The following is a 27,440-nucleotide window of genomic DNA, read 5'->3' as shown; positions in this document are numbered from 1 at the left end:
CCTTGTAATTACGTATATAATTTTAGAGACTACAGATACCGAAGCAGAAATATCCAACATGAAGCCTGAAGGGAAATAGGAGTATCGGTTGGAATGGAAGGTAATGAGAACTTTAATTTATGATGATTTTCAAAGGTTACGAATGTTAAAGTTTGAGTAGTAACATCATTGTGTTTCGCAGCGAAAGATGTGTCGACCAGGTGGAAGTCTCTACGTGACAAACATCACACCCTGTGTCTACTGCATATTGAAGTGTGGGCGCGCCTCGTCACGCGCATGCGCGCCAGACGCATTCATGAAAATGTTCCTTGATATGCCACTCGTTTCCACGTTAGCTCGCATCCTCCGTGTGGCCTCTTGAGGAAGATCGTATCCGATTCGTTTCCGCTAAAAGCGTTCGAGTAGCCGCGACCGAATTGGTTTCCTCGAGGGAAGGCAATGTATGCGTTATTAGCTCGAGGGTGACCTCTCGCTCCTCCATGGGCGAACGTAACCAGAGGACAAGTAGGAGTTACAGTTTCCGGGCGATGTGCGCATAGTTAAGAGCTAAAATCAAGAAAATTAATTAATTAACCTTATTAACAAATCCACCTTTAATTTCAATTTAAATTTAAAAATCCGAATAAATAAATTTATTGTAACCCATTAGTACTTATACATAAGGTTCACCTTGACCTGACACCTTGACATGATATGTGTGTTCCCGGGTGGATTTCATTTGGTTTAATCTGACGATCAAATCCGGAGACAGTATCGATTATAGATTGATTTTTTTGCTTCAAAATCTGGCTACACAGGGAAGTTAGTAAAAGAAATATGTCCTATGCGAATATTGCTGAGACTTTCCGGTAAGGCATTTGGAGGAGGCGACCGACAGCTAAGGCCATTTGCGCCTTGAGGGAAAAGTGGAGAGAAACCCGGCGTCGGCATTAGCCTTCTCCTAACGAAAGGCGCCACGGGTGCCACGCCTTAACGTTCAGCCTGACGGACGGAGTACTGCACCTGAACTGTCCTCCACAAGGCACTCAAGCAGGGATCGGGCAGCCGCAGAAAAATCTCTGTCACCGCTGGGATTTGAACCCGAGCCCACCCGGTGGGAAGCCAACACTCTAGACACCACATCAACCCGATCCCTCCAAAACATTTCCGGCGTCAAATCATTTAAATTAATATATTGAATCTGCTTTTAGATTTATTAAAGCCATTTATTTTTTCACAGGTGCAAAATTAGATTAATTGTATCTAATGAATGCAAAATTTTATAATATTAAAAATTTATTTTATTCCATTTCCGAAATGTGTTTCGCGGCGTTACTAATCAGGCACAGAAGAGGTCGAAATTCAACACTAGGCCGTTCAACTTCTTGGAATTTAGGCATGGGAAAATGATCCGGATATAAAGTGACTTCTGAGGCCCTTGATAAATACTCAACGGTGTAGAAATTGGTCAAGCATAAATAAATATTGAGTTCAATATTAAAAACATTCGCTCGTAACCCCAGAAGGCGAGGTCGTAGCCTTCAAATGAGAGATCCTACTTCGCTGAACACTTCTTCAGTTAGAGGTTGCTATTTCTCCAATTTGGTCTGAATGGATACCGGTATGAACCGCATATCATTGGCAGTTTCATTTGGCGTTAATGTCAAGGAAAAAATCAACCGACGAGGGGAATTACAGGAATTAGGAGAATGAGTCCTCATAATGCGAAGAGGCTGAAGCATAACAAATGGCCATTCCACCCCGAATGCATGGAACTGTCACGCAAGTAACTTAGACCGATATCAATCCTCAAGTTTCAAAACCAATCTCCGTGTTGAGTTCAGGATAGGAGAAACATTTTTCTAGCCCAAAAGAGCAAAATATTGGCTCCGTGATGAGAAAGAAGTATATGAAACCAACTATTATCGAGCAAAATCATACATTATTATCTATATATACATACAATTGGCAAGACTCTCATGTTCATCATAAGTTAAGTTTTTGTACTGACAAATGTATTTCATAATGAATACATGCATATAAAGAGATTGCCAACTTCCAATTCACACGTTCACAATTGTGCTAACCACTAGAATTTCTTTCATATCTATATTTCTTGCTCATCATCATGTCAACTAAGAGAGCTCTTACTCCCAACAAGTATATGCATACTGATAGAATTCTGCAACATTTAACCGCTGGTCGATACATCATATTCTTGCATGCAAACAAGTCTCATTGTTTCAGACGCCTATTGAGGACAATCCAATTCAATCATCACAAAGTCACCCTCAAGTATCTCTAAACTGGAAAAGGCCACTTATTATGATTGATAGGTTTGGAGGAGACCCCACCATTACGTGTCAATATAGAGCTATAAATTTATTGCCATCATAATTGTCAATTTTCTGCCGTATGGAAATCGTTCTTTTAAGCATAACTTTCCGTCGAGGTTACATAGGTTATCCTGAATTTCCTCTAATACATCTTCCCTCTCACTCTTCAGCTGATTATACGGCGAAAAAATTGCTACTTCTTTCAAGCATTTCCTTAAACTCAGTAACCCTAACTTGCATAAAGTGCTTGAAAACATGGTGAGTAGCGATAGCAGCCGTTAGAATAATTACGAGGCAACCAGACAATCCAAAACTCAGAGATTTCCATAATTTCAAGGGAATAAATCCAACGTGGCCCCGTGTTGTGCATTTAGATTAGGCAATTATAGTCTAATGAATCAGCTCCGCTACTGGTAGGTTTCAATAGATCATGGTTCGAAGATATTCTCCGATTATTTCTTTTTTCGTTCATTCACTTACTTGTAGAAATGAAACAAGTTCTCTGCCCATTGAGAGAAAATTGCAGAATGGCCGGGAGTAATTTTGATGAAGTATTGAAGGTCACGTGAGAATTAGAAAGTTTCAAGGGATATGAATTATTCGTCTATAAATGAAGATAATTGGTTCTCCCTTAACGGGATCTTAGACTCAGTGACGATTCTCGTCATTTTTATAGAAAGAACTTTTACCCCAATCAATCAGTTTGATAATCAGCCCCAAATTTTAAACTCGCATAAATAGTGATCTGTAAGAAGCATGAAATTGCCAAACAGTCGAAAATAACTAGGGAATTGATATAGTAAAACCTTATGTATTTTTTCATGGATTTATCATTTGGAATACATTCTTTAAGTCTATCGCGAAGCAAAAATTACTCAGATACAATGACAATTTTAGGCTAAATATGCCATCATCACAAATTTTGTCTTAAAATTTAAGGCAAACTTTTGCAAAATTTCACCCTTCCATTTTTTTCCAGGCTTAAACTATAGTCCTTCAGTATTACCTTTACATTGGGCGAGGCACCCTATTTTCAATCAGTCTTTTGGTTTCAGATTACACCGAAAGAAATACAAAGGACTTGTTAATTTTGTATTTTAGGAGCATGCATTTAAAATTCATTTCTGACTTTAAAGTATCTTTTTTTATACGATGCAGTAGATTTTGTTAAATTGGGACACATGAGGACTGAGGCACTTAGCCTAAACTAAGCGGCTGCCCCATTAACGCGGAGTTTGCTTAAATAGACATTGACGTGTAAGGAGAGAGAGTAATTGAGAATGAGAACGAAATATTTTTTCATTTCAAATAATTAAAACACCCACTGGTTGCTTTACTAGCGAAAATTGTGAAATTTTAAACAATTTAATCGAACATGCTTTCTTTATCACTTAAGAAAAGCTATGAAGGAGCAATGAAATAAAGCGTTAATCCATTTTGTTGAGTAGAGGGGATTGATCAACTAAAAGGGGAGGAATACGCAAAATCGGAAACCTCATTGAGGCCTGTTTGAACGACTTTATGTTCCAATTTATCGAACAGAACACAGGGAAATACTTCATTTGGGTTCTGTACTTGGAGATATATTCCCGAATATGCCGCTTTTCCCAACATATGGTGACTTAAAATAATCTTCACTAGAAGAATTAATATGTATCATTTGGAATGGGTAGGAAAATGAGTAAGTTTTGTCAGGTTCGAATATTTATATCATGTGAGGCACGTGTAATGGAAGTTCTTAATACTAGTAAAATTAGACATTGCAATAATTACACTGTGTATTTTTAAACACAACGCCTTTCGTTGTTGCAAACAACACTTGATAATGTTGTTTGTAATAACGAAACGCGTTGTGTTTAAAAAAACAGTGTAATTATTGAAATGTCTAATTTTACTATTCCGAATTTTTAGTTGTTCACATGCGCCCTGAACGAACTGAAATGTCACCGAGTGTGCCCTCCGCCCTACTCGCAACTCTGCCATCCTCCCTCCCTCCCTGCTGACAGTTCCTACGTCATCATCGACATAAATAACATCGACTCTAACTCTGGGCACACTCGTCATCGTATATCCCTTTCCACTCTGACACTCATCAGTCTCTCCGAAGACATGTGGTCGTGCCACTCAAAACTTCCTATCGTTCGGGAGCCACGAGTTACACTCGACCTTCGCCGGCGTCTTCCCCGGCGAAATGATTATCCGGAGTTTCAAATGAATTGAGATTGAAAAACCTTGTCATTCCATCCATTACCTACGACAGGGGCATAAATCAATTTGTTGGTGTTAATTTTGTCATACATTGGTTTATATTCAATTAAAGGGTCGATGCAAATATTTCTTTTGTTTCTTTAGTTGATCTTGCCGTTTGATTTCCGCGTATATTTTAAAGCATCATTAAATTCCTTAAAGAAATTTCCATTTCTTCGACTAAATAATAATTAAATAATAATAAATGATATTTTTAGAACTCATTGGGAGATATGAAGACAGTCAATCACTCGAATAAAAAGAGAAAGTGCACCGGATAATACTTTTACCAGAATATATCTGCAAAATTTTGGTGATAAATATATTTTTCTCCTGTAAGGCTAGATATCTATCCCTCGGATAAGCTTCGATAATGGTAAAACGATATGATTTGTTGGCCCCTAAGTAAGCGGATGAACCAAGAGTTCTGGGCGCAATAGCGTGCTAGAGCACAGTGTAATATTTACAATGATACAAACATAGCTTATGTTTCGCCACTGCGGGTGAAACAACAGTTCCAGTCTCCCAAACGCTAATGCTGATTGACATCGGATGTTCCTTATGTTGAACGAGGAGAACTTACCTCACCTGTTTGCCTTTCTCTCCCGTGCATATTTTTCACGTGTCAATTCCTCACTGATTTGCGTAAAATACTTAACCATATTAAAGAATACGATTCTTTCTCTGTCCTCCTCCTTTGCATACTATAACGTAGACCACTGTCAATGTTGGTCTGAATCTCAACAATGAAAATTCAATATCGCAGAAAATTTCCTATTAAAATTTCCATATTTGATAATTTTTCAATCAGTTATAGACCAGTGTTTTCTAATTTTCATATTTCGGCTGCAGGTAAACATTGATAATGGACTCTATGCATCATGATAAAATTTCTAGATGATGGCGCATATTTTTTTATGAAACTAGTATTATTTCTCTCTACTCCTTCTGGAAAAATAATGTAGACCACTGTCAATATTAGTTTGTATCTCAAATATGATAAGTTAATCTCGTAGAAAATTCAGGAGAATCTGAGTTTTTCCCGGTGAATGATTTCAATCAAATCTTCTCTGGTTTCCGATCGGATCAGGGTCTGCATGTTGTAGGCCTAATTACATCTTAAAAGGTTTACAACATGCAGACCACGACCCGGTTGGAATCCCTATGAGAATTCATTCTAGAAAACTTTCTCTGAAAATGTTAGCATTTAATCATTCTTAGATCATTTTTTTTTTTTTTTAATAGTTTATTTGCAGGTAAACGTTGACAATGGACTCTATGCAGACTGAAAATTTTCTAGCTGATAGCGAAAGTTTTTAGCAAGTATTACGTCGCGAAAAAAGGCAAAATGCGACCAGTGGAGCGAGAAAGTCCTCTTGAACCCACCTCCCTCGCCTTTAGCCCTGCACTCAGAGCGATGGAGTCTAGATAGCGCCTCATCCGCACCTGCTGCGAGCCAAAGAATGAAGAAAGAGAGAGAGAATAGGCCAGGTTGAATGTGGCGACCGCGCAGCTTCCATTGTCCCGCGCGAGGGCGGCAATATGTTCCGGTGGGTAAGTGTCGTGCGTGGGCGGTGGCGGTGTCTGTTGCACAGGTGGGAACGCGACCCGTGAAAATAAATGCGTCGTTCCATTTACTACACACGGACGAGACGGTTCTGGAATTCTTGGGCCACGTGTGTGGAGAACGGCTTGTGTCACTTGACGAACGATTGCGCTAGGTGGGATTCCGAGGATATTCTTATTACAGTCTTTATATCAACTCACCAACCTGTCTGTTTGTTTGTCTGTTTGTTTGTCTGGTACAAATCTTGTAACTCAAATTTGACTCACTTCCTGTGAAGCAAAAACGCTGAAATTTTGCACACTTCTTCATTTCCGATGACAATACATGAAAATATAACTTTTTCTCTCCAACCCCCCTTTAACCACCCCCCAGTCAACCCCCCCCCAAAACATGTTTTTGATCTAAGAAGTTCCAAATGGTCGATTTTCGTGTTTCGTGGCATTTTTAACATAGGGGTAGGCATTTAAAAGCATAGGGGTGGCATTTTGAAACATAGGGGGCTTACCATTCACTGAAAATTTAATAAATATAGTGACTTTTTTAATACGTCACTTTTGGTTTTTCGGGGTCACTGAGTTTTTTTGCTTTTTGTCATATATAAACGTTGCTCATCCCCTGTAATCTAAATATAAAGGCTGGTTTTTAAAAAAAATTTTTTTATAAGAGCTTATTTTTCTGAGTGTTTTCCACCCTAGTAATTTTTGCTTTGACGATTTTCTGCTAATTATAATCTATAAATTTTATGTATTATCTCTCTCTCCTTTTACACATAGCTGCTAATGTTCTCTTTTTTTCCCATGAAAATTTATTCATTTATTTCCATTCCACAGAAAACATTTACTGGCCCTTTACATTGCTGGATTTTATTAAAATTTTAAACAATTACACGAACAATCATTTCCTAGATAGGGGCAACCTACCCAGGCGGGACTTGATCCCGCGAACTTTTTTTTTGGCAGGCGAAGGGGCCACTACCGAGGCCGGTATTCATTTCAATTTTAATCTCTTTAATACAATACTTTGACTAGCAAAATGTCGATTAACCCAGTTGTTGTTGTTTAAAATAAAGATAAAAACCAGAAGATGACGTTAACTATCAAAACCAATGGTGGAGATTTAATAAAAATTTCTGTGGAAAAACAAAGTTTAAGTTATTAGTCCAAAATGTTCAGCAAATTCCACAAAATATTTCCGGAAACCACGAACTTAAACAAAATGTTAGTGAGCCTAGACTTCCAGAAAATGCCTACACTTTTCATTTTTTACATGCTGCGTACCAGGGAATTTGTATGGAGGAACGATGTATATGGGTAGAAGTGTAAAAATTGAAAATATGAGCCGATTTGGGAAAACTTCTTTTGGCTGAAACATGGTTAAGAAGCTAATGTTTAAAATATAACTTTACCCAATCTGATATTACGATACGTCTATTCATTATAATTAATGGACAACAACTGAATACGTACTACTAAATGCCTGTGGTACGCTTTAAAATTGTTTAAGAGAACGCGCCTAAATGACGAAAATCTCCGTCATCCGCATGCAGCATGTTAATATTTATTTCCTAACAATTACTCTTCACTCATTAATAGTACACCGTAGAAGCAGCTGGTAAATAATTAGGATGGTACCTATCCATGTTGGCTACTAATTTATGCATAATGAAATTAATTATTTATTTTCCAATTAATGATTTTATGTGAAAGTTTCAAGAAAAACACTAAACGTACATGTATCGAGACATATGTATCTAAATGAAGAAAATTGGAAAAATCTCATGGAAAGTGTACGAATAGAATGGTTGGAAAAAGCCTCTAAGGATGCTGATAAGCGGAATAGAACACGTTTGTAGAATTTCAGTGGCTTTAAAGTTGCATCTAAAAATATAATGATAGGAAGAACGGGATGGAACGGGACTAGTAGACATGGACAATAGACTTCTTGGGGTATCCGTCTCGTGTGAATTTCGTAGGTACCCACGCCCATAAGCTATTTTTATGGCTTACGTTTTTTATTGCGTTTCGATTCCCGGAGCAATGGTTTAACCTTGATTTTTTGGGAAGAGAGCCAGCAACATCGACATGTTTACAGTGCTTATAACCTTACTCTCGTGGTAACGTGCTCTGAAAAATCTTTGGCTGTTATTTGAAACCGCACACCCCATTTACACGCCAACAATCTTTCGTCTCGTGTGATTGGTGGTAATGCGTATTCTCTAGTGGGAATACAACTTTGGTAGTCTTAAAATAGACAATAAATCTGGTCTTAAAATAAAAGAGAAAAATTGTGTAAGTATTGTATTTCACGGCTAAGATATTTCTTTGAGTGATGCGTTTTTCTGATTGTTGAAATGCTCTGATAACATTTATTATTTTATGCAGCGACTGAAAAATTCCTTTAGAGATAATTCTAACGTTTTTAACACTCTTTCAAATTTTGGTTATATGAGAGTTTCTCGCGTTTTTGAGTGGAAGGTGCTTTTGATAAAATGACTGGTTATATTGTCAAAGGTTTCTTTTGTAATTAAGTTGCTTGAATTGTAAATATAGCGTGTTAAGCTCTGTTAAGTAACAGATTATAACAACTTCGTTATCGTTGGGATGTTTGATTTGGTTAACTCAACATAGATAGATAGCTTTGCTAACATGGATAGAATCATTCATTCATGCATAGTGCACTGGTCATAGTCTCCAGGTTCTGATAATTCAAGCGTCCAAAATTCCGTTCAACCAATTATTTTTTATTTTTATCAGACAAAGCATGATATATACCACCGTAATTGTCATAAAATCTAATTATATCTAAAACAGTTCCATATGGTACGACAGAGAAAATTTGCATTTCCAACGGTGCACGATGAATGACAATATTTTAATGCCACTCATGGCTCTTCCAATTCCAACTGTTTACTCTTGACCTAAAATAGTAAAAAAAATCTTTATTATTACATGAATTTATCCTCTTAAGCTGCTCTGTGGGCATATTAGGATATTTGGAAAATGGAGCCCTTATGTAACGACTAAGTTCATGGAAATATAACTGACTCATATTGAATTTTATGAAACGTCATTCTAACCTTGAGATTTTTCGTGAGTAGGCACTAGAATAAAGTCAAAAGAAAATGGAGTAAGCCTCTGTGAAATAGAATTCTCTCATTCTAGCTGACTCAACATCTTTCATTCTATTTCTTTGCATTATCTATTTGACAGCATATGAGAACTTACTCATTTCGCTACCAGTTAGCTTATCTAAGTTAATGAGAAAACCCATCGGCATTGATTGATTATGCCCCATTACTACAATGTCACATATTTCTGGCATTTAAAATCGAGCTAAAAGTAAAGTAGGATAAACGAGTAATTTTTTTGGCATATCCCTATCTGCGATAGCATGTTTTTATATTAATGTCTAAAATGGTAGATAGAAAGTTGTGATGTATGTAATCCCCTAACATTTTGACAGTAAAGAGTGAGGTTAATGCAGCTAATTTGAACGCCTAAAATAAGTTGTTATAACTCATTTTCATCCCGAATATGAGTTTCATTTTCCCGTTCATATCGAATCCCATTCACCCAGAATATTGAAGCGAAATATGGTGTAATCAGTGAATTTTATCGTTCGATTCTGTCCGTAAGGAAAGGGATTGGCGTAAAATTTGTGTTGCTGGACGATGCTCGAAATCCGTATCGTTACATTAGTCGCAAATGAGTCTATATTAACGACATTTTTTAATGAGTTAATTCTTGATGTGCTTAATTAAAGCCTCCATTATGCTCTTAGAGGCCCAGGGTCCACGTACCTTATTTCCGACTCACAACGCGGAAACTCGGCTCTCTGGTGTGCATCGCGATCCGGTTGGTGCCATGCCTTTAACTTATTATAATGGAATTCACAACTTTATACGATCAAACTTTTATTTTTTAGGTTGAAATCCAGAAATATCGACATTTTTACAATTTTTATATCCTTACTCCCGTGGCAACGTGCTTTGAAAAATTTATGGTCATAATTTCAAACCGCTCTGCCCTTTCACCCGCTTCCAATCTCGTGTGATTGGTGGTAACGTTTATTGCATGGTGTGAACATGGCTTTGGTATTCTTGAAGTAGAAAATAAATCACATCAAAGCGCAAATACGATGAACCTCTTGACGTATGAGATTTTGTCTTTCGATCCATCTATTTTATCGGCTATACTTTACAATAGCAGTTATATTTTGCATATCAGAGCTTAAGCGCTGAATCCCGTACACCTGTATTTTATGGTACTTCTACTGCTATCGTTAATTTTGATGTACTAGAAATGCCGCTTATCTAGCGGATTCTGCCATTTTTTTATAAGAAAAACATTCTTCAAAACTGTCATTTATTGGTTATATTAAAATTTAGAGCCCAGCATTTCTAAACAAGTTGTTTAGTCTTTAATATGAAGTGAGTAAATATCGGAGCGTATGTATCGAAGTGGTTTTACATGAATTGAGTATGTATCGTGTTTATATTTATGAAAATTTTTATAACGTAATACTTTGTGTACTTATTGAAGTCGTAAGCTCCCTCTATAATGCTCTTGAAGATGGCGCGTCGCGAGACACGGGGTCCACGTACTTTTATTTTCGGCGCACGGCGCGGCGGCCCGGTATGCGCTGCACTCTGGTGGATGTGCTGCTTCATACCTTTAACTTACAATAATCGAATCCAATTATCCAACGATCCACTATTCTATACGATCAAACTGCTTAGATAATTCTTATGCATAAGCATAAATAATTTTACGGTATAAGACAAGGTACCAGAAAAAATGTATACGTAAATTTAAAAATGGTACATAGAAAGTGTGGTTAATAATGGGGTATAGGTATGGTTCACTAAGGATTGGAGCAAAACTAAATTATTGATGGCTATAAGAGATAAAAGGAGAAGTGTATCAGAAAGAGTAGGCTCAATAGAGATAGAAACGATATACTTAATAATGAACATGGAAGCGGATGCAGTCGACGAGGTAGGCTGGAAAAAGCTAATGTGGTTTGGCAAAGCTAATAGGATTATTGATACCAGGTATCCCAAGAATTGCGAAAAGACTGAACTCGATGAAGTTAGAATCGAAACAATGATGAAAATGGAAAAGTATATAATCGACGAGATAGGTTGGTAACAGTGAATGTGGTCTTGTAATGCGAATAGCATTGAAGGTACCAGATATCCCTAGTAAATACTAAAATGCGATTCTCAAGTAAAATAAAATGTGATCAATAATCTCAAGGCAAGCAGTTTATCTCTTATGTTCCTCATCCTCCCCTTTGCCACGCATATCTAGAGTCCTTTTGTATCCTTCCATTGTCCGACCTTCCCTTCTCTATGGCTGTGAAATCTTCACGTACAATAAAACTATCAGACAAAAACTTGAATCCTTCCTAAATAAATCCCTCCGCCTCCTTCTCAATCTCCCCTAACTCACCAATATTAGCGACGTCCGCTGTGCTCACAAGATGCCATCTATCAATGATTTCATTAATCACCTGGTAAAAATTTTTAAGTCCAGACTCAGGGCAACAAAAAATATACTTCTTCCCTTTCCCTAATGAAAACATTCATTTGGTTTCCACCACATACATACTGCCTAGTAAAGTACCTCTTCTATTAGTCTTTCCAATGTCTCTCCACCTCCTAGTTTTAGCAAATCTTATGAATGCCCTTATTGTTAATTATCCATGACAAAAAACTACTACCAAATGAAAACGTAATGAAAAAAATAAGAAAAGAAAAAGCTCATTGACTCTTGTAATAAACGAAAAAATACTAAACAAAATAATTAAATTTTAAAAAAGAACATGTGGACTTATTGATTAATCATATCAATCACTTAAATGTTTTTTAAAAATCAAAATTCATCAATTGTTTAGAATGTAAGTTTCTGCTCTCACAAACAATACACTACACTCACAAGACAAAGAAATGCGCAAAAGAAAAGTTGTCCTGTGATCTGGCTGATTGTGGTAAACATGGTTTACTGGTACAGCGGAGACGCGCTTTTGGAGCGCAATATAATGTGAATCGAAAATTAAACAGAAAAGAGGAAGTCCAAGTTAGTCAGCAGATTAGGATCCAAGTTGGATTGGACCCTTAGAAGGTTACAATCACTGGGGCCGGAAACTAAGTAAATAGCATTAATATGCCACAATCCATAAACACCAATCTACGACCTATGGGCCGGGTCTGTAAATCCGAGATTTTTCACCCGCACACCTCAGGATGGGAAGGACAGAAGAAGGAAACAAATATAGGAGACGCCGCACAGTGGGCTAGAATCGAAAAAAGCTGGCCAAAACCTCAAAAACAATTTTTTTGAGCTTGGAAGTTTAAACTTCACACACATGTTCCCAAATAAATTTTGCATAACTTTCTAGATTATTTCTTTCCTTTACCTTCACGTTCACAATACATTTGAAGTCAAATTTGAACAATTTAGCGAAAAACGACCATCCTCGATTTTTTCTGAAAATAGCCAACTTTATCCTCGTGCAGTGGTTTCATTAATGGTTTAATTGACAAAACTGTTATACCATCTTAATAAAAACTTCTTAATCTTACACTTGGAGGGTTTTTAAAGATTTTGCTTCATCATTAACTATAGATATTTAACAAAATAAAAATTGGTCGAAAAAATGTCGGAGCCTTTTTTCGACCAATTGTTTTACATAAGCGTAGAGAAAAAGCAGATACTACCGTTGACTTCCGCCAAGTTACTTAAACCACGTCATTTTATGAAGCTTCCTCATTGTGAATCTAAAGTAAAATCTTGTACCAAAATGCAACCCCGAATTTTACATCGTTTTTTCGATCTTGCGGTCGACTCCGGGTCTGGCTGGAGAGTACGGCGACACGGCAAGCGTGTGGATGCGATATGGCCACATTCACTTTTATATCTGGATTATAGATTTAATAGTGATATAAAACAATCACCAGAAAGTAAAATTAATTAATATTGCTACGAATGACTCTTATTATGCAATCGCTGGGCACTGCAAGAGATACACTGAAAGGCTGCATACTATGTGGCGACGCTATAAAAATAATACTCCGTAGCGATAATCCTCGTGGGTGTGTCTCATTGCGGAGCTCTATTTACGCACACTCACACTAGTTTGTTCAATGGTGAAAGGAGCCGATAATCCGCGTGTGTGTACTTCTGAGGAGAGATCGCTACTATAGGTCCAGCAACCGTGACATTGGTAAGCAAACAACTACTCATCATCATCAACAATGTCTATTTTTCGCTTTCTTTCATTTTTTCTGTTTTCCTCACGAGGTAGAAACGTGTGTAGTACATTTAAACCTTCTACGGATAGCAACCTGGAGGCGGACCGCTCGGAGAGGATGACTTAGCTAACTTAAATGCGCAGTTAAAATAGGATTAATGTGGCACAATCCATAAACGCCCGTCTACGACCTTTGGTGACTAGGAAAATGTATTGTTGAAAAATTGCCCCTGATAATTTCAATTGCGACGCAAATAGCTTTGACTACATGTTTCGCAATATCTAGCTAGGGCGTTGGTTACAGCTAGAGCTGTAGTTAGCTGGGATATGTTTGGCAGATTTTCATTTTGCTGGGAGTTTTGGCCTGGATTCAATGTGCCACGATGCATTAACATTAGCCTACGACGTTTGGCGATTGAGAAATTATCTTGTTTGTGAAATAGTCCTCGCAAATTTTTATTGCACCGTAAATAGCTTTGGCTGTATGTTTCGCAATATCTAGCCAGGGCGTAGGCTACAGCTAGAGCCGTAGTCAGATGCGATATAGTTGGCAGATTTTCGGTGTGCTTGGAGTTCTCTAGAAGGGTTTGCTCGATGGTTATAGAAGGAAGAAAAAGAAAGAATGGCTGGTGTGGGGTATTGAGGTCCAGTTAATTCTTGAGTATTTAAGTCAGAGTTAAAGGTTTGAAGCGGTCTTTCGTGAGTTTAAAATGATTGCGGTATCTAAATTCTACAAAATTATCACCATCATGTATTTTCATCATTCCACGGACATTGAAAACTTAGAATTTCGAGTAAAAAAGTCGGAGACCAATCGTAGATCACTCAATGTCTTCTTCTCTTGACATACAGCTTCTATTGATGCTATTCATCATTGTGATCTGTGGTGATCTCCTTGGTGCCATTTTTTTACCTATGTTCTCTTATCTAAGTGTTAAACTATAATTTTTTACGGCCAGTCAAATAATCGAGCAATAACTATGATGATTTTAATTGCTTCTTAGCAATAAAAATGTTTGTAAAAAGCATAGTTTGATGTTAAGTAAAGTTAAGTTAAAAAAAGCATAGTTTGATGATGATGAGCCCTCCGTGAAGAAAAGAGTCAGTATGAAATAACATCATTGGTATGAGGCATAAAGGTCCCTCTTTGGTATGAGGTATCAAGCATAAAATAAGAGTCACTAGAAAAGAACGTTACTTTGTTGGTCCCATTTGGTCACGGCAAACATTGTTTCGACGTGAGGTTTTATTGTTATGGTTGTATGAAATGAATTAGCACACACTCCGATGGCAATTGCGGTGACTTGGAACATTAATTACTGCTATTTATTCAAACGCATGTGACTCAGTCAGGGTTGAGCCCCTTCCTCTTCTTTTTCCTTTCTCCTAGTCCTCGTTTCAATTAAAGTGAAGAACACGGCTGCCCTTTATTTCACTACTTTTATTTTTTCGTAATATTGAGTTCATGGAAGCATGAGACCATGTGGATTGCTTAAAGAAAGCCCTTGATGTATCCTCTCATTTGAAATGCATCAACGTTTAGTTTTAAATCGTCACTTTCAATTAATTATCTCTCTTGTCTTAAAAATTCTCTACCACCTCTGGTGAGCGACAAGTTAACACGTTATGACTATTACTCACATGCCGCACATCATCATTACAAATTCAATTGGATGTAACTTGTATTGCTTGATTTACGTTTCACATAAAATTACTATAAAAAATCTAAGTGAGTCTTAAAGAGAAATGATTTATATTTATTTGTGCCACTACAGTACTTTTTAACTTACTTTGATGTCCAAGGAAGCCATTTTTATGGCAAGTATTTAATTTAGGAGCTCTTCAATTTAATTTTTCGCAGAAATTATTTCAGCAAGAAACAGTCGCGGACGTGGCGATAATCAAATCTAAACATTTACGTCGTGTCTTGAAATTTAATATTGTTCGACTCAACTGATGCATTGTACCAGGTGAGTGGCTATTGAGAGGCCGTGAATTGACCGATTACTCCTCCATTCCTTGATTGTTCTCAAAGATTACGCCTTGGAAGTTGATGTTTATGAATGGAGGAAGTACTGGACACAATTTTGCTCATTCACGCTCTGCTGCCAAACCCAAGTTATTGGTTGCAGTAGATCTGGGGGAGACTAACACATTGGTTGCCTATTACGGCAACACTCGATCAGGTCGATTACTTTGTTTCAAGACATGTTCGTGTGAATAAAACCTCTTTGGTCTATCGTTGGAGAATTTTTAAATTCGTGCCAATCACTGGTTAGTCCCCATATCTCCCTTCATCATTAATTGTGTGTGTGGGCAATAGGTAAAAGCTATTGATTATTTTTTTTACTTTAATTATCCTAGATGACTTTGTGTGGTGGACGTTATCTTATTTCTCGTCATTGAGAATGGCTTTATTTGACTGTTATATTGTTGTTTTTTTTCAATTGTTTAACCTTAAGAAACGGATATTTGAATCATTACTTAACAAGAGTTATGCATTTTAAGTACTTCATTAAAGGAGTGAAGAGCTATCTGCTACAACCCATTTGCAGGGCTCAGAACAAACGAACGATAATTCATTTCTCTCTCCTATTCTATTTGCAGTGAAACTAAATGCACGATGAGGGCATACTCCAGAGCAGTCAAAGCTAAGCTTTATTTTACATTATGTAAGTGATTTTGGAAATTTTTCTGGGCGGTAAGATGTAATGTTGTAGGAAGAATATGGAATTATTCACTTTTACCTCTCACCCCAATAACAGTTAGTTACAGTTTCTTCATTCAGTTTCTTCTTTTCAACCGTAAAATTGGTTTCATGCTCTTCGAATTACATGTAACACCTCGTTGGCTAATTCTGACCCAGAGGGGTAGCCAGGAAATCCGTTCGGAGGGTCTAAAACCAGGGGAAAATTTTTGAAAATCAGGGTATAAATAAAGGGTTTTAAACTAATTTTAACACTTTTTATGATCGAAAAAACTTCAATTGTCAGAATAATATTTTGTAAATTTATGATTTTTCAATATTTTGTTTTCCTTCATGAAGGAAAGTAATTGTGTTTTTACATTTCGGGGGGGGGGGAGTCCGGACCCCCCGTACCTCCCCACTTGCTACGCCACTGTTTTGACCTATCCTTGATTGAATGTCATTCTGATATGAAATGGGCATGTAAACGCTCTAATATTAAAAAAAAAAAAACAATAGTTTTCTCTCTATTATCTCTGATCTTCACGATTATGGTATTCCCTGACCGATATATGTCTCTAATCTAAATGCACAGGCAAGGCCAACGTTAAATACGAGACGCTTATACTTCAATATTTTGCAGAATAATTGCTTGCCGATGAATTATTTCCTTTAATTATCGGGTAGTCAAATGGTCGATACGCGCCAGATTTTCATTTTATGTCCTCCGATACAGATCATGTGAGGTCAGATCGAAATGCAGTCACTTAGAGAAACGCCACAGTGTATTCCCGCGAATTTGTCCTTTAGCTTTGACGGCGAAGAATTGTACCTAACGATTAGATTGTTGCATGCAAAGTAGTGTAGGTTATTTATGCCCCAAGGTCGATTCGCGTCAGATCCTAATTTTATATCCTCCGATACAGATCATATGAGGTCACATCGAAATGCAGTCGCTTAGAGAACCGCTACGGTTAACACCTCGGGACAAGTTAACTATGCATACCCGCGAATTTGTTCTTTTGCTTTGACGGCATCTAACTGGCCCTCACGATTAGATTGTTGCATGCAAATGAGTTTAGTTATTTATGCCCCAAGGTATTGAGACTACCAAAACAATGATTTCGAGAGACTAAGAATAACGTATGAAGCGCAAGAGCGCTAGGGCGTGCAAGCTTGAGTCACGTACGCGTGATAAATAGTCACCTGTCCAAGAAATGAATGCGTATCATACGCTTGCGATGGAGAAAAATGGGGTTCATCGGTTCGTTGAGGCGTGTGAGAAAAAAGTTACCACTTGTAAGACCTGTGGTTGCTTAACCCCTCAAGCGCGGCGGGCATTTAATTAAATCCCATCTCAGCGGCCGGATGAGATTTAAATGACTTCGCCTTTTTGGCATACTATCATTCAATAATTTATATCTTTCATAATATACGATCAGTATCGTTGAAAATTTGAGTAAACTTGCGTAATATAATAGGCTACTATATTATAATTTTTCGAGCGATTTGAAAGAATATTTATTGTTTTATGTATCTCCTTTTATGAACTAATGAATAAATTTTCAATTTCGAAAGATTTTAATTTGGTTTCGAATAAGCTACGAGATGTCTAACATTTCATGCATTAAAAAAATACATTTACATGATGTAATTTAGTTATTTGGGGTTGAAAATGTCATAACAGATTGAATACTTTCGATAGGATTACCCGTTTCGCCTACTTGAAATTTACCACTCCGCCCACTTCTCTGACTTTGTTCCATTATTACCGTATCATTTCATTTAGGTAATCACGTGCTAATGTTTCAAACGTCAATATGTGAATATTCAAATGATTTACCTCAGAAAATCTGCTTTGTGTGACATGGTTTGAAGAAATCCAAACATATCCCACTGCACATTTTTCACACCAGTACACGTAGTCTCTTCATTTCCCATACTAGGCACAAACTGCACACCTCCTTGGAGACTTTGCTTTCTTCCCAGCTGCAGGAATTTTCTTTAGGAAATGTATTTCTGTGAGTCTTGGTACTAAATTGTGCAATGAGTGACGGCCATGTCCAAACAGTTCGTATGACGTCGGATATTTCAAAAATATTACCTCGACCAATGGCACGCGAAATGATAAGTCAAATTTTTATACGTGTTTTCCCTATCATCAACATATGAATTTAGGACTGCCGCATTCAATTGTCTCCTAAATAACTTCATACACCGCTTGTAATGGCGTTTTCTTTCCATTAGTTACGAATGCAATAACAGGTCCTTGAAATTCACCCCACCAATGAATTTACTATAACCTAACACACTAACAGACTTCTGAGTCTCTTCTTTGCCTTTCAATACTATTCCCATTTCGTAAGATCCCCAATTGTAAAAAAATACCACTCCCAGTAAGTACACCCGATGAGAATTTCAACACACTACCTGAAAGAACACCACACAGCATGAATGACTCAAGTGGACTGAAGCTCGTGGTTTAGAAGCTCCCTCAAGAGACGAGAAAATATCTCGAAGGGGCCCTGGTATATGCTGACTGTTTAGATGGAATCTTATCTTCGTTGATTACTGTCCAGAAAAAAAATACAAAAAAATAAATGCAGAGCGAGGCACATGGCCCCTTCGCCTAGGACGCTAAGGACTAACGAGGCGGGCCAAACACACTTGGGGCTCGAGGTGGCGACAAACAAGCAGAAGACGGAGACAAGGCATTCAGTTCTGAAGATACCATATCTCAAGCTAAAGTAGCTGACCCTTGTTGACGTCTCTCAAGCAGAATAGGCGGAAGTTTTCATGATAGAACAGTTGAAGGAAGGCGTTGAGTTTTTGGACCTAGTCGTCAACGCGCTGGTTTAAAACGGAATTTTATCGAAGCATTTTAAAAACATTTTGAAAGCATAAAACCGTTATGGATATTTTATTGGAGAGGAAAAACATTTCTTCAAATGATAGAGCAATTAGTTTTAATTTAACATGCAATGCCTGGCGGAGAAAAAATATTATATACAGTAGGTCAGGAAGCGTACTGGGTACGCATGACGGCGGCATACGAAGTTTAAAGGGCGCGTACTGGGTACGCATGACGGCGTTGAGGGGTTAAGGGAATGCATACCGCAGGGAATGACCTCTCAGATCCTTAATAACGCTCGGTACTATTTCTTCCACAACAGTCATCTGGTGAGAAATGACACAAAGTTACTGCTTTCAAAATTGGAAAAAATATCTCAAGATATGTAACCGCAGTCCCTGTGAGAGGAAATATATTTCGAAACTCCGATACTGTCATATTTAGATAATTGTAGTCATTTAATTGACAGCAGTAACAAGTAAGTCGGAAATAGTGGATCCACTTGTACTTGTACAGTGGACTTGTAGGAAATGTGAAATATTCAAATTGATCTGCTCTTCCGTTACCAGGTTAACTTAACCATAGTTTATACGACCAGATAATATAAGCAAGTTAAATATGGTACAGTACAGCTGAAATTGAGTGCTTCTTCATACCAAACCTCATGGATGTCCTCGAAGCCTCCCAAAATCCAAAACGGTAAAACTACCACAATGCAAGATTAATTTTCTCCTAAATTTTCTTAAGTCTTTACTTTAGTGTTTTCAGTGATCATACTGCTTGTGAGTCTATCTTCTAAAATTTGTGAGAAAGTATAAAAGATATTTTTTGCGATAAACTAGGAAACATTTTGATATTTTACTTGGATATCAGTAATGATTTATGCGGTCCTCAATCCTTACGCTTTTTCGTAGTTTATTTCTGTTTTTTGAAGTTTCTATCCCCAAAATGTAATATTTATGTCCTCAATATGTGATCTTTCTTTTGCACAAAATCTCGTACTTAAAAACGCTTTAACCCACGCGTATCATTTATTCAATCCAATTTTTCTCTATTGCTCTTTATTTAATGAAATTACACATATATTTTGAATCGCATTCAAGAATTTTAAAATCCGTGGATTCCTCCCGTACACTTTTGGTGCCAGAATAGTTTCTTTACTTATCCGTGTGATTCTGCGAGGGCAAGCATTTCGCTCTAGCATGCTTAGGAATGCACCCTCATAAAAGACTTTTTATGCAGCGTTGTGGTTGAAAGTTTATATTTTAATTCAATTTGCCTTTGATTGAATTTCAGTCATTATAATTTGTTTTAAATAGCACGCATTCCGATTTTCATTCAAGGTTGCTTGAGCCCATAAAACCGTCACACTCTGTGAATAAAATTTCAAGTAATTTACGGAACCCAGTGAAATTATATTACCTTCTTCGTAGAATTCTAAGCATCTTCAGCGCCATGTTCTTCATTAGAATGTGTGTAACGATCTCTTACAGCTTATTTAGCTCCTGATCTACTTGTGGAAAGGATAGGAAGCGTAGCTGCTGTGGGAGTGGGAAAGGTGGCTTTTGTGATTGGATGAAATTAAGGTCTTGATATAGACTGTCTGTAAATAATAATAAGAATTTTGATTTCGTAGAATGGTTTCTCGTATGTGGAATAGAACACTGGCTAATTTGTATCCATTATTGCGCCATTGAAAGGCAAAGTTGCCTTAATAGGGTTGTGCTACTAGTATAGTAGTATCAGTATGCTACTACTTATACTACTATTTGGTGGAGCCTCAAAGATAAAATCGTATTCACAACTAACCAAACAGGTGAAATTAAGTTCTTAATTTCCTCCTCGCCGCTGTTGTCGCTAAAAGGTTCTTCCTATTGCCCCGAGTTTCACCTGTGCAATGTACGGTCTTTGTAGACTCTTTTCGAAAATTCCGTTCCCTCACAGAATTTTACGTTTCTTTTTTTCATATATTTTAATAAATTAATTAACTAGGTGATTTCTTGGATGCATCTACTCGGATACACGCGCTTTGGTTTCTTAAAACTCTGTAAATTTCATAATATTATCTTGCTGCAACGGTTTTATCATTTACTCATGAGCCAGTACTGCAGCTACATGATTTTAATAGAATAATATCCTTTGATTAGAAATTTATCCCATGAGAGATGAACTTTAAACTCAGCAAAAGTTTCGGCATGACTTTTGGGGTCATAAAAAGCTCTTAAATCCAATATTTCCTTAATATCCTTAGCATTAGCATTTAAAACAGTGGGTTCATCTTCGTCATATCTTCGTTAACCATCAATAATACAGAGCATAGTATTATATTTACAGGGGTGGATTCAGGATTTCTTTCTGGGGGGGGCACGAGCAAGGCCTTATCCAGGATTTTGTTCTGGGGGAGTACAAGGATACCTCATAATACAAAACGAATGCAATGATAATGGGACTGCATTAAAAAAGTTTTCCTATTTTTAAGGATCTGGCGGGGGCACGTGCCCCCGTGCCCCCCCCCCCCTAGATCCGCCTATGTATATTCATGAGAAGCATAGTTTTGTTTTGGTGGAACGACGTTCGAGAGCTGCAATTCGTCAATGAGGTTTTCACTTTGTGTGGCCGAAGCTGCAGACCGCTTGCCGTTTCCCCTGCTGGCTGAGATTGAGGTTGATTGGGTAGGAATAAGTGGTATGGCTGATGGATGGGGCAATAAATACGGAGGTTTTACCTGTCTCATTGTAATACTTCGAAGGTTACAGGTGTGGTGTGGAAAACGGCGGTAGCATTGAAGTCTTAAGCGTGCTTCAAACACGATCCCAATGGATATTTATTCGATCACTTCTTCCAGCCAATCAGAATACATTGGTTACTTTATTTTCCCTCCTTTTAAACACATTGCAGCAAACAGAATTTGCCATCTGTTTTCCATTATTTCCTTTTCTGTTTGTTGCCGATAGTCTGCCAGCTTCCCACCTCGATGAGTAGAGTAGAACTCAGGCTCGAAAGAGATACCTACTCACGATAGTGATTTTTCAGGCTTCAATGCATAGGTTTGTGGTACGGAGTTCAAATGATGAATTTGGACTGTCCGATTTATTGGTCGTTACCTTCTATCTTAGTAGTTATGAGACTGCATTCTTTGCGGGGAGGTCTCCGCCTCAAATAAATTGTTTCCTTTGAGGGCCGGTTTTAGTCAGCAAACACATTCGGTGATTTTGCATTCCGACGCATGCCTGCCCTCCCCTCTTCTTAAATCCTCTAAAAATATTCTCTAGATTTTTCTTATAATTAAATCAGAAGCAGTAAAATCAGTTTTAAATGCTGTGAGCGAACCTTAGTAGCTCACCGAGGATGAAAATAATTGGTATTATTGGAAAAAAACAATCGTCTTTTTCCATTACCATGGCATCCCAAGCTGTTCAACGCTCCTCTTGCCCCCAATTATGGCCAAGTTGCACTGGTATAATAATCCTTTCTGTCATAAAGGATCCTACTTGTCGGTCACCTCCATTAAATGAATTAAAAGTCGATCTATATATCACATTTTTATGGGGAGAGCTAAGAAAGGAGGAGCATTATGCCTCCATATTTATTCATACATAGTTTATTGGATATGTTCGATATGTGTATAATGCTTTGTTATATGCCACAAAAAATCTTATAACTACACGACTCATCAAAAATTTCAGCACTGTGATAGTGGACTAAACCCTCTCTTTAACATCTATAAGCCCTGACTTAAAGTGTGTAGGCGCTGATTGTAATAATCATGTTAAATACTATTTTTATATTTATCAGGTATTTTATGAGCTATTTCTCAAGACATTTTGAGTTGTTAAGCACTGATCTTTAGGAGATACTATTCATGTTAAAATGAAAGCGGCCCCCTATATCATTAAATTTGCATATAAGATTAAATGGGTGGTGGCTAGAGTTCTGGTTTCCCTCCCAGGGGGCCATGGTTTAAATTCAGGCGGTGGCAAAGACTTTCCACAAAACTGCCTCATCCCTGCATGAGTGATTTATGGAGGGATCTTCAAGCGCAGTGCTTCGTCCGTCGTATGGGACGTTGAACAGCGGTCCTTTTGGCGGCTTTCGTGAAGAGCAGGCTGGTGCCGATGCCAGGTTTCTCTCCGCTCTTCCTTCCGTACCCTTCCATCGTGGAGCGGATTAACTCGGCTGTTAGTCGCTCCTTTAATAACCATACCATAAGGTTTATATTCCGATGAAAGACTACGTCATTTTAAGAATCGGTCATTCATAGTTTTACAATTCTTATATTGGTGTACTGCGATCCTCAAGTTTTAGAAGATGGTTTCTTTTCTTGATTTTGCACTAGCTATTTTGTTCTTTTAAACTATAAAAATTAACATTGAGCCTTTAAACTTTACTTCCACCATACCTCCCCTTCATCATCTATCATTGAACCAGTTGAACCCTTATACTCCAAGATGTTATTTATTCTATCGGGCTGGGGTCCCCAATTTACTAGGCCACGAGGGCCACATTCCAAGTTCCGAATCGCCCCGCGGGCCGCATAGCAAATTTGACAATTACTGAAGTATTCGATTCCAACTTCAATTGAAGTATCCGGTGGCGTATTTCTTATTTACGAACAGTTGAAGGCGACTATGACGTGTAGTAAAGCGCTGAAATGCTCCTAGCGGCGTCTTACAGAGTTAAACGAGCGAGAATCACGCGCTACTTGAAACGAGTGTGCGGGCCGGATCCGACCCGCGGATATTAACGGGTTAATCAATTATGCCTAAGCGTTTTAACTATAAAAATTGTTTATTAACCATTGACCTTTCTTCTCATCAATTCCATCTCAAAAGGAATTTTAAGTTGAGCACTAACCGTGTTCTTGGATATAATTTAATCAACCCTAAACGCATACGGGCGTAGGAAATGCGGAGAAATTACTATCATTTACACCTTTCATTAACGCTAAAGTTTGCCCTAGATCTTTTTACCCGTTCATTACTTTGTCTTGGAAAATTATTAATTTGTATACTTGCCAGTGAACGATGCCAAATATGTAGGGTGCATACCTGTTATTATACGATCACACCTAGTATTTATTTTTATCTGATTCATTCCTTGCGGGACCCCAGCGTAATAATAAGTAACACTATTGAGCAATTGCATTGAGTAGTTTAGCCGTATTTATTATTTTTCAAGGTGTACACGTTTAGTGCAATAGCTCAGTGCGGTAAATGGCTTTTGCTGTGGCTACTCCCCGTTGATGTATGGTCTCTTGTGAACTAAATAGATGGTAACATATTATGTTAAGTCAATTATTTGTGAAACGATGCAATTGCTGTCTAGAAATAATCTTAAGGACAAAAGCTTACTGTGGATGTAAATGGTTAGCTACCAACTAAATATTTAACTCGTTACGAAATGGTTGACTAAAATACTAGAAGAGGTAGATGACTCTGATATATATAAATCCTTACTAGAAATGAATGAAATGATAAATAAAATAAAAAACTTTGTGTATGTCCACAGTATAGCAATATATTCCACAGCATCTCGCCGAACACCGTTGAAAACATCCATAACTCCTTATCATTTTTCAAGTCAAACACCACACTTAAAAATGGAATCCACAATGTGTACATATTTTGATTTTCATGTATCTTTTTGCTGATCCGAGTGCTAAATAATTACAGCGTTAATAATTAATGTGTATTTTGTGCTGAAAAACAAACAGTATGATGAATAATTATTAAAGGAAAATCTAAAATTACTCGATGAAGCCGCCCGCTTTGGGTACTATTAGAGAAAAATTATTCACCACACGAGTATTATTCCTCCTTCGGTAACTCTAACCTTGACTCTCCAAATTTTTCATATGAATACTCAGCAAACAAACTCTGGTTAGCATGCATAATTCATTTAAGTACTAGACGTAAGTCCAAGAATTCTATTTAGAATCCTAATGCAGTAGGATAAACTTAATGCGCTATTATGTTTCACGTCATGTGAACATGTCATGTCTTCTTATATTATTGCTCGTAGAAGGTATTGCGGATAAACTTCGTGGAAATATGCATGTGAATCCTAATGCACGTTCGTTTCATTTTTTAACACATAACTTGAAATTTGTAGATTTTGTGAAGGGAAACTGTTTACCTCCAACAACAGGGTTGTCCCTCAGGGATGAACCAATTATTATCTCCAGGCAAAGTCTGAAAGTAAAATAAAGAAATAGTAAATATAATGCGAGACAACTTTTTATCTATTGTTTAGTGGGATTATACAAATGCACTATTATTTTTATATTTAATTTTGAAGGAGTCTCCAATATCTTGTGAATTGAAGTCTTTATAAATATTGCAATGAATTATTGAATTGATCATTTACAAATACTTTAAATTAAGTTACCCCTATAGTTAATTCAAGCATTTTTTGTCATGAAACAATATATGTTATATCTTTTATCTTCGAAAGAACAATAAAATTATTAAAATGTTGCTATCGATTAGGCTTTAATTAGAAACAAGGAGTGTGATTTTAACATCTTTTTAATATTTAAGAAATGCCATGTGGTTACAATTTTCAGTTAGAAGTTATAGACTAAAATATTAATGAAAGTTATGATCGTTCCATAGTTATTTCAGTGAGCAACACATGTGTCTCTTGTTGATTACCACTTTAAGTGAACAGTAACGTACATACATGGTCAGTTAGTTCTGTGAAATTTGTTTGTAACCCATTAAACATTCCATTTTTGGCCAGAATCCCACGGCGTGATTGCCGTTTCATTCTTGAGGAAATAATAGCTTGCTCGAGTATTAATACGTGAAAGAACCATATGGCTAAACGCTATGGATGAACAAAAATGAGTCGCCGCAACCAGAAGTCAAATGTTTAGTGAGGGATGTAAGTGAGGACTGGAAAATTATTCAATGCCGTATTCGCAATCAGATCCAAGCAAGGGAATATATCTTTTCCCGAGTGACAATGCATTGGAAGACATACGCTTGTTGTTCCAAGTAGTTATACGAATAGCGTCCTTCGATTTTCCCTTTTATTGACCTCTTGCTGTCTTCCTATTTCTTATTTTGCCTCTCTTGCAAGTCATTACTAAATTTTTTTCTCTACCCGTATTTTTTTACTGTCAATTTACCTTTTCTTATTCCGAAGTGGTTATATTGTCTCTAAATATTGTGCTTTCTTGTCTTTTCAGGGTACAGTTCATTAAAAAGTTTTAACCATTTTCTGGATTCGATATTCTTTCGGTATTCACTCCATAAATTCAATCTAAATTCCGATTTCCGATCTCACTTCAATAGATTGAATCAACTTCAGATATTTTAACGAATGGGCACAGAAGTCTAGTTATGCAAGATAATACGTATTTTGAGGACGAAATTTGTCGGTGCTTATTTTATTTTTCAGTATAACAGTTCAGTCCCGTAAATTATTGAGAGAAACATACAGTTCATATTTGTAAGCCTATCACTCAATACTAACTCATTATTAGTTAAAACTTAATTTGGACTGTGTGATGCATTTTCAATTACCTACAACTGACCGGTCTAAGGACAGACCCTGTGAAGTACATAATACTTTGGAATAAACAATACAAACAGCTGTATCCTCGTACCTAGTTCTATGATTTTCTAACTTTCTGAATTTTAGACCGCAGTTAGTTTAAGGACACGATAATACACAAAATTTAAAGTTTGATTGAAGGTTAACTTTGGTTTATCGTCCCTGTGTTTAGTACGTTCAACGGTTCCATGCGTAAGAAGAGCTATCCACTAATAAATCATCATTTTGCTATAAAATTTTTGTTCTTCAACATACCCAATTAAAAGTTCAAAAACCGTAGTTTTTCTCCATATCCGCGGTATTCTCGCCTATTTCCTCTTTCTAATAAAGTACAATCTCGGTAATCCGACTTATATGCAACAGAAGAATTTTCGGATTATCGAAAACGCCGGATTTTTGGAAACGAACGCTATTCACAAAAAATTTAAGGTATAATTTTTCAATTAAATACATTTAGTAATGCCAACTCTCACTACTGCTTAGAGTGTGAGTCAAGGTAGATTACCAAATTACTAATACTTACTATGCATTGAAAAATCTTTTATTTCAAACTGACGAAATTATATTAGCCGAAGAGAGGTCGTCAGCCCTGCGCGCCGAATTACTGGACGTGTCGGATTACCACAAGACCGGATTACAGAGGTTATACAGTATTTATTTTGAAGACACAATTAGCCTATCGGAATATCTCAATTATTGATATCAATAATAAAATCCAAAGATGTTAAAGCCATGATTCATATACTTCATAAATGCTTTTGAGAAGGCAAAAAAATAATGAAAATCCAGGCCATGAATCACGCATTGTGCTGAAAACGTGAGTGAGTTGTATTCCGTGAAGAGTATCCAGGTATAACAACAAGAATATTATCAAAAATATCCATCAGGTAAAGCTATAGGTAATTACACTGGAAGCTACGAATCATTCGGATCAATGAGACTGTTAAATACTAGGGAATG

General features: G+C 37.1%; 1 protein-coding gene across 2 annotated transcripts in view; it reads right to left on the bottom strand.

Moving 5' to 3' along the window:
- LOC124153752 (arylalkylamine N-acetyltransferase 1-like) overlaps nucleotides 1–27,440 on the bottom strand; it is a 194,584-nt gene that overhangs the window by 71,280 nt on the left and 95,864 nt on the right. For both annotated transcript variants that reach the window (XM_046527103.1, XM_046527105.1), the window contains exon 2: nucleotides 25,056–25,111. The gene's annotated coding sequence lies outside the window, so the exon portion shown is untranslated. The remainder of the gene's footprint in view (nucleotides 1–25,055; nucleotides 25,112–27,440) is intronic.

This window comes from Ischnura elegans, chromosome 2 (assembly GCF_921293095.1).
Source record: "Ischnura elegans chromosome 2, ioIscEleg1.1, whole genome shotgun sequence".
In the NCBI taxonomy this organism is placed as follows: domain Eukaryota; kingdom Metazoa; phylum Arthropoda; class Insecta; order Odonata; family Coenagrionidae; genus Ischnura; species Ischnura elegans.
This window is presented reverse-complemented; position numbering and strand designations above follow the sequence as displayed.